Source organism: Panulirus ornatus, chromosome 19, assembly GCF_036320965.1.
Source record: "Panulirus ornatus isolate Po-2019 chromosome 19, ASM3632096v1, whole genome shotgun sequence".
In the NCBI taxonomy this organism is placed as follows: Eukaryota; Metazoa; Arthropoda; class Malacostraca; order Decapoda; family Palinuridae; genus Panulirus; species Panulirus ornatus.
Window position 1 is genome coordinate 23,344,277 of NC_092242.1, and position 8,687 is coordinate 23,352,963.

An 8,687-nucleotide genomic window follows, 5' to 3' on the forward strand; every position below is an offset into this window, starting at 1 on the left:
GACTGTGGCGCCGCCTCGCGTTCGTCAAACGTTCATGAAATCAATCCGGATTTTGATGACGTCTTTATTACGTCATCATTGAGGACGAGAGTAGATCCTAAGATGAAACTTATGGCACACCTTTTATTACGACTTTCCATTCTGAGGTTTAATCATCCATCACTACTCTGTGACTACAGATACTCAACCAGTTTCTTAATCACAGGAGTACGACCTTATCTATAGGATTTGGTTTTGTTATTACCCTTTGATGAGTCACTTAATCGCATGCTTGTGTCATTAAAGAAATAAAGCAGATTTGTAAGACATAAGCGATTTCGTTGAACATCATGATGAGAATCTCGAATTAAGTAGTGGTCTCCTACATGCTTTACAGTATTACCCCTGAATTCTGGTTTTCATAAACTAACTGGATGATAATTATGGGCAGGAATTATTTTCTGAATCTGCCATCTAGCAAATCTTGCAGACTGTATCAAGCGGTTGATATCTAGCTCTAACTATTTCAAAGTAGGTGCAGGAAGAGTTTTACTGGCCACAACATAATTTATGAGAACCAAATATGTCCGTATACTGGACCTCAATCAAAAATCATTCAGACACTTCCAGGTTATTCCAACCCGAATTTAGCTCAGCAAGAACAAAATGTCAAGCAATTGCAACAAACATATTTGCACCATTTGCCTTGACAGTAGTAGAAGTTAAATTTGAAATGATTGTGTAATAATGCAAGTAACCATTACAACATAAAGGTTTTTTTTAGTGCTTTGTCGCTGTCTCCCGCGTTTGCGAGGTAGCGCAAGGAAACAGACGAAAGAAATGGCCCAACCCACCCCCATACACATGTATATACATACGTCCACACACGCAAATATACATACCTACACAGCTTTCCATGGTTTACACCAGACGCTTCACATGCCTTGATTCAATCCACTGACAGCACGTCAACCCCGGTATACCACATCGCTCCAATTCACTCTATTCCTTGCCCGCCTTTCACCCTCCTGCATGTTCAGGCCCCGATCACACAAAATCTTTTTCACTCCATCTTTCCACCTCCAATTTGGTCTCCCTCTTCTCCTCGTTCCCTCCACCTCCGACACATATATCCTCTTGGTCAATCTTTCCTCACTCATTCTCTCCATGTGCCCAAACCATTTCAAAATACCCTCTTCTGCTCTCTCAACCACGCTCTTTTTATTTCCACACATCTCTCTTACCCTTACGTTACTTACTCAATCAAACCACCTCACACCACACATTGTCCTCAAACATCTCATTTCCAGTACATCCATCCTCCTGCGCACAACTCTATCCATAGCCCACGCCTCGCAACCATACAACATTGTTGGAACCACTATTCCTTCAAACATACCCATTTTTGCTTTCCGAGATAATGTTCTCGACTTCCACACATTCTTCAAGGCTCCCAGAATTTTCGCCCCCTCCCCCACCCTATGATCCACTTCCGCTTCCATGGTTCCATCCGCTGCCAGATCCACTCCCAGATATCTAAAACACTTCACTTCCTCCAGTTTTTCTCCATTCAAACTCACCTCCCAATTGACTTGACCCTCAACCCTACTGTACCTAATAACCTTGCTCTTATTCACATTTACTCTTAACTTTCTTCTTTCACACACTTTACCAAACTCAGTCACCAGCTCCTGCAGTTTCTCACATGAATCAGCCACCAGCGCTGTATCATCAGCGAACAACAACTGATTCACTTCCCAAGCTCTCTCATCCACAACAGACTTCATACTTGCCCCTCTTTCCAAAACTCTTGCATTCACCTCCCTAACAACCCCATCCATAAACAAATTAAACAACCATGGGGACATCACACACCCCTGCCGCAAACCTACATTCACTGAGAACCAATCACTTTCCTCTCTTCCTACACGTACACATGCCTTACATCCTCGATAAAAACTTTTCACTGCTTCTAACAACTTGCCTCCCACACCATATATTCTTAATACCTTCCACAGAGCATCTCTATCAACTCTATCATATGCCTTCTCCAGATCCATAAATGCTACATACAAATCCATTTGCTTTTCTAAGTATTTCTCACATACATTCTTCAAAGCAAACACCTGATCCACACATCCTCTACCACTTCTGAAACCACACTGCTCTTCCCCAATCTGATGCTCTGTACATGCCTTCACCCTCTCAATCAATACCCTCCCATATAATTTACCAGGAATACTCAACAAACTTATACCTCTGTAATTTCAGCACTCACTCTTATCCCCTTTGCCTTTGTACAATGGCACTATGCACGCATTTCGCCAATCCTCAGGCACCTCACCATGAGTCATACATACATTAAATAACCTTACCAACTAGTCAACAATACAGTCACCCCCTTTTTTTAATAAATTCCACTGCAATACCATCCAAACCTGCTGCCTTGCCGGCTTTCATCTTCCGCAAAGCTTTTACTACCTCTTCTCTGCTTACCAAATCATTTTCCCTAACCCTCTCACTTTGCACACCACCTCGACCAAAACACCCTATATCTGCCACTCTATCATCAAACACATTCAACAAACCTTCAAAATACTCACTCCATCTCCTTCTCACATCACCACTACTTGTTATCACCTCCCCATTTGCGCCCTTCACTGAAGTTCCCATTTGCTCCCTTGTCTTACGCACTTTATTTACCTCCTTCCAGAACATCTTTTTATTCTCCCTAAAATTTAATGATACTCTCTCACCCCAACTCTCATTTGCCCTTTTTTTCACCTCTTGCACCTTTCTCTTGACCTCCTGTCTCTTTCTTTTATACATCTCCCACTCAATTGCATTTTTTCCCTGCAAAAATCGTCCAAATGCCTCTCTCTTCTCTTTCACTAATACTCTTACTTCATCCCACCACTCACTACCCTTTCTAATCAACCCACCTCCCACTCTTCTCATGCCATAAGCATCTTTTGCGCAATCCATCACTGATTCCCTAAATACATCCCATTCCTCCCCCACTCCCCTTACAGGTATTTCCTGTATTTAGTCGTTTTTTCGGCGCTTCTGAAAGTGCTCAAGACCACACCACAACTTGACCTCAAATCACAGCCAAATCAAACCTTCCATATCGTGAAACAATGGACTCCTATTCTTGAAGTATATAAGCTTAACAGTAAACTTAGACCGCATTTTGGCGATAAAAATCTGTAATTTCGAAACATAGTTGTGATTTAAGCCATAAAATGAAAGGAAAACAATTATTCCACACATTAAGACAAAATAATGTTCGTTTAGTTGGTGATCCCATATAACCAGTTAAAATTCACGTTTCGTATTTCTGTTAGAATGACTAGTAGTCAGGCGCCGTTATTAACTTATTTGCGTAAAATGATCAACCGCGTCAGCGATAAAAGTCATTAGCAGCGAATTATCTTCGGTAAGATATCTACAATTGTAATTCTAACACTTTGATCAGAGTTCTACTGCTGTCTAGTCTTAAGATTATGAATGGCAGTCCACAAGAGTTACCAGATTAGAAGTGGAAAGGGAAAAATCTAATGAGACAACAGAAATGAGGAGTGAGGAGAACCTCCTCATTCGTAATTCCAGTTCACCATCATTAACTATGGGTTACTTAATCTGTCAGTAATTGCGACTAATAGTATATATATATATATATATATATATATATATATATATATATATATATAATTTTTTTTTTATTTTGCTTTGTCGCTGTCTCCCGCGTTTGCGAGGTAGCGCAAGGAAACAGACGAAAGAAATGGCACAACCCACCCCCATACACAATGTACACACACACACGCCTACACACGCAAATATACATACCTATACATCTAAATGTACACATATATATACACACACAGACACATACATATATACCCATGCACACAATTCACACTGCCTGCCCCTATTCATTCCCATCGCCACCTCGCCACTCATGGAATACCATCCCCCTCCCCTCCTCATGTATGCGAGGTAGCACTAGGAAAAGACAACAAAGGCCCCATTCGTTCACACTCAGTCTCCAGCTGTCACGCAATAATGCCCGAAACCACAGCTCCCTTTCCACATCCAGGCCCCACACAACTTTCCATGGTTTACCCCAGACGCTTCACATGCCCTGATTCAATCCACTGACAGCACGTCAACCCCGGTATACCACATCGATCCATTTCAATCTATTCCTTGCCCGCCTTTCACCCTCCTGCATGTTCAGGCCCCGATCACACAAAATCTTTTTCACTCCATCTTTCCAGCTCCAATTTGGTCTCCCACTTCTCCTCGTTCCCTCCACCTCTGACACATATATCCTCTTGGTCAATCTTTCCTCACTCATTCTCTCCATGTGGCCAAACCATTTCAAAACACCCTCTTCTGCTCTCTCAACCACGCTCTTTTTATTTCCACACATCTCTCTTACCCTTACATTATTTACTCGATCAAACCACCTCACACCACACATTGTCCTCAAAAATCTCATTTCCAGCACATACACCCTCCTGCGCGCAACTCAATCCATAGCCCACGCCTCGCAACCATACAACATTGTTGGAACCACTATTCCTTCAAACATACCCACTTTTGCTTTCGGAGATAATATTCTCGACTTCCACACATTCTTCAAGGCTCCCAGGATTTTCGCCCCCTCTCCCACCCTATGATTCACTTCCGCTTCCATGGTTCCATCCACTGCCAGATCCACTCCCAGATATCTAAAACACTTTACTTCCTCCAGTTTTTCGCCATTCAAACTTACCCCCCAATTGACTTGACCCTCAACCCTACTGTACCTAATAACCTTGCTCTTATTCACATTTACTCTTAACTTTCTTCTTTCACACACTTTACCAAACTCAGTCACCAGCTTCTGCAGTTTCTCACATGAATCAGCCACCAGCGCTGTATCATCAGCGAACAACAACTGACTCACTTCCCAAGCTCTCTCATCCACAACAGACTTCATACTTGCCCCTCTTTCCAAAACTCTTGCATTCACCTCCCTAACAACCCTATCCATAAACAAATTAAACAACCATGGAGACATCACACACCCCTGCCGCAAACCTACATTCACTGAGAACCAATCACCCTGCCGCAAACCTACATTCACTGAGAACCAATCACTTTCCTCTCTTCCTACACGTACACATGCCTTACATCCTCGATAAAAACTTTTCACTGCTTCTAACAACTTGTCTCTCACACCATATATTCTTAATACCTTCCACAGAGCATCTCTATCAACTCTATCATATGCCTTCTCCAGATCCATAAATGCTACTAACAAATCCATTTGCTTTTCTAAGTATTTCTCACATACATTCTTCAAAGCAAACACCTGATCCACACATCCTCTACCACTTCTGAAACCACACTGCTCTTCCCCAATCTGATGCTCTGTACATGCCTTCACCCTCTCAATCAATACCCTCCCATATAATTTACCAGGAATACTCAACAAACTTATACCTCTGTAATTTCAGCACTCACTCTTATCCCCTTTGCCTTTGTACAATGGCACTATGCACGCATTCCGCCAATCCTCAGGCACCTCACCATGAGTCATACATACATCAAATAACCTTACCAACCAGTCAACAATACAGTCACCCCCTTTTTTAATAAATTCCACTGCAATACCATCCAAACCTGCTGCCTTGCCGGCTTTCATCTTCCGCAAAGCTTTTACTACCTCTTCTCTGTTTACCAAATCATTTTCCCTAACCCTCTCACTTTGCACACCACCTCGACCAAAACACCCTATATCTGCCACTCTATCATCAAACACATTCAACAAACCTTCAAAATACTCACTCCATCTCCTCACATCACCACCACTTGTTATCACCTCCCCATTTGCGCCCTTCACTGAAGTTCCCATTTGCTCCCTTGTCTTATATATATATATATATATATATATATATATATATATATATATATATATATATATATATATATTTTATACTTTGTCGCTGTCTCCCGCGTAATATATATATATATATATATATATATATATATATATATATATATATATATATATATATATATATATATATATATATTTTTGACCGCTGTCATACGTACAGCGCCGAATCCATGGCTCCCTATCCACAACCAGGCCTCACGGATCCTCACATTCCCTGGTTTAGCCCATTGATAGCACGTCGACCCTTGTATACAATAATGTTCCAATATACTTCATCCCGTGCCGGCCTTTCAACTTCCTGCATGTTCAAGCCCCGATCACAAAATATTTTTCACTTTCCACCTCCAATTTGGTCTCCCCAGCTCCTTGTTCTCTCCACTCTGACATACAGATTTCTTTGTCAACCCTTCCTCACTCGTTCTCTCCATATGTCCAAGACATATCCACTCCCTCTCTTCAGCTCTTTCAACCACACCTCTCTCTTACCCTTTCATTACTTACCCAAAACATTCCATTCCTATCATATTCAGCCCTCTCCGCACAGCCTTATTTCAGCTCATGTCTCACATCCATATAATGTTGGGACTACCATACCTTCAAACATATCAATCCCCTCCCCCAGATAACGATCTTCCTTTCCACATATTCTTCAGTGCCTCCTGAATTTTTGCCCTCTCACCCACCCTATGAGTCACCCCCTTTTCCGTGGTTACATTAGCTGCCATACCCACTTTCAGTTAATTTAAACACTTCACTTCTAAGTTTTCTTCATTCAAACTCACAGCCCAACTCACTTGCCCCTCAACCCTGCTAAATCTAATAACCATGCTTGTATTCAAATTTACTCTCGACTTCCTCGTTTTACACATTTCCAAACACAGTCACCAGCTTATGAATTTTCTTACTCCAATTTGCCACCAGTGCTGTATCATCCCTCTCATCCCCCACAGACTGCATACTCGCCCCTCTTTCCAAGATACTTGCGTGCGTTTACTTCCCTCACCACCACACTGACAAACAAATCAACCATGGTGACATCATAAAACCCTGCTGCTGACGAACCTTCACTTGGAACATTTCACTCTCCTCTCTTCTTACTCGCACACATACTTTACACCTTTAATAAAAGCTCACGTGAGGCTAGGAGTTCTCACACCGTCCGTATCTTTCTTGAGACCTTCCACTAGTCGTTACTGTCAACCCTATCGTATGCTTTCCCCTGATCCATAAATGCTTCATACTAATCCATCCGTTTCTATCTATATTTCTCAAACTTTTTTTTTGAGATAACGCCTGATAACACATCCTCTTCCACATTTTAAGACCACACAGCTGCTCCAAAGATTTGATGCCCTTGTACATGCATTCACTCTCAGTCACTAACAAAGTTATAACTAATCACTTGAATTTCACCTTTATCGCCTTTATATATATATATATATATATATATATATATATATATATATATATATATATATATATATATATATATATATATATATATATATATATTTTTTTTTTTTTTTGAAAGGATCACAATTCTGCGCGTGATCAAGATATTCCTATAAGTCCCCGTGGACTCAGGAATATATATATATATATATATATATATATATATATATATATATATATATATATATATATATTTTTTTTTTTTTTTTTTTATACTTTGTCGCTGTCTCCCGCGTTTGCGAGGTAGCGCAGGGAAACAGACGAAAGAAATGCCCCCCCCCCCATACACATGTACATACACACGTCCACACACGCAAATATACATACCTACACAGCTTTCCATGGTTTACCCCAGACGCTTCACATGCCCTGATTCAATCCACCGACAGCACGTCAACCCCTGTATACCACATCGCTCCAATTCACTCAATTCCTTGCCCTCCTTTCACCCTCCTGCATGTTCAGGCCCCGATCACACAAAATCTCTTTCACTCCATCTTTCCACCTCCAATTTGGTCTCCCCCTTCTCCTCGTTCCCTCCACCTCCGACACATATATCCTCTTGGTCAATCTTTCCTCACTCATTCTCTCCATGAGCCCAAACCACTTCAAAACACCCTCTTCTGCTCTCTCAACCACGCTCTTTTTATTTCCACACATCTCTCTTACCCTTACGTTACTTACTCGATCAAACCACCTCACACCACACATTGTCCTCAAACATCTCATTTCCAGCACATCCATCCTCCTGCGCACATCTCTATCCATAGCCCACGCCTCGCAACCATACAACATTGTTGGAACCACTATTCCTTCAAACATACCCATTTTTGCTTTCCGAGATAATGTTCTCGACTTCCACACATTTTTCAAGGCTCCCAAAATTTTCGCCCCCCCCCTCCCCCACCCTATGATCCACTTCCGCTTCCATGGTTCCATCCGCTGACAGATCCACTCCCAGATATCTAAAACACTTCACTTCCTCCAGTTTTTCTCCATTCAAACTCACCTCCCAATTGACTTGACCCTCACCCTAACAACTTGCCTCCCACACCATATATTCTTAATACCTTCCACAGAGCATCTCTATCAACTCTATCATATGCCTTCTCCAGATCCATAAATGCTACATACAAATCCATTTGCTTTTCTAAGTATTTCTCACATACATTCTTCAAAGCAAAACACCTGATCCACACATCCTTACCATTCTGAAACCGCACTGCTCTTCCCCAATCTGATGCTCTGTAATGCTTCACCCTCTCAATCAAGATATTTTATATATATTTATATTTTATATATATTT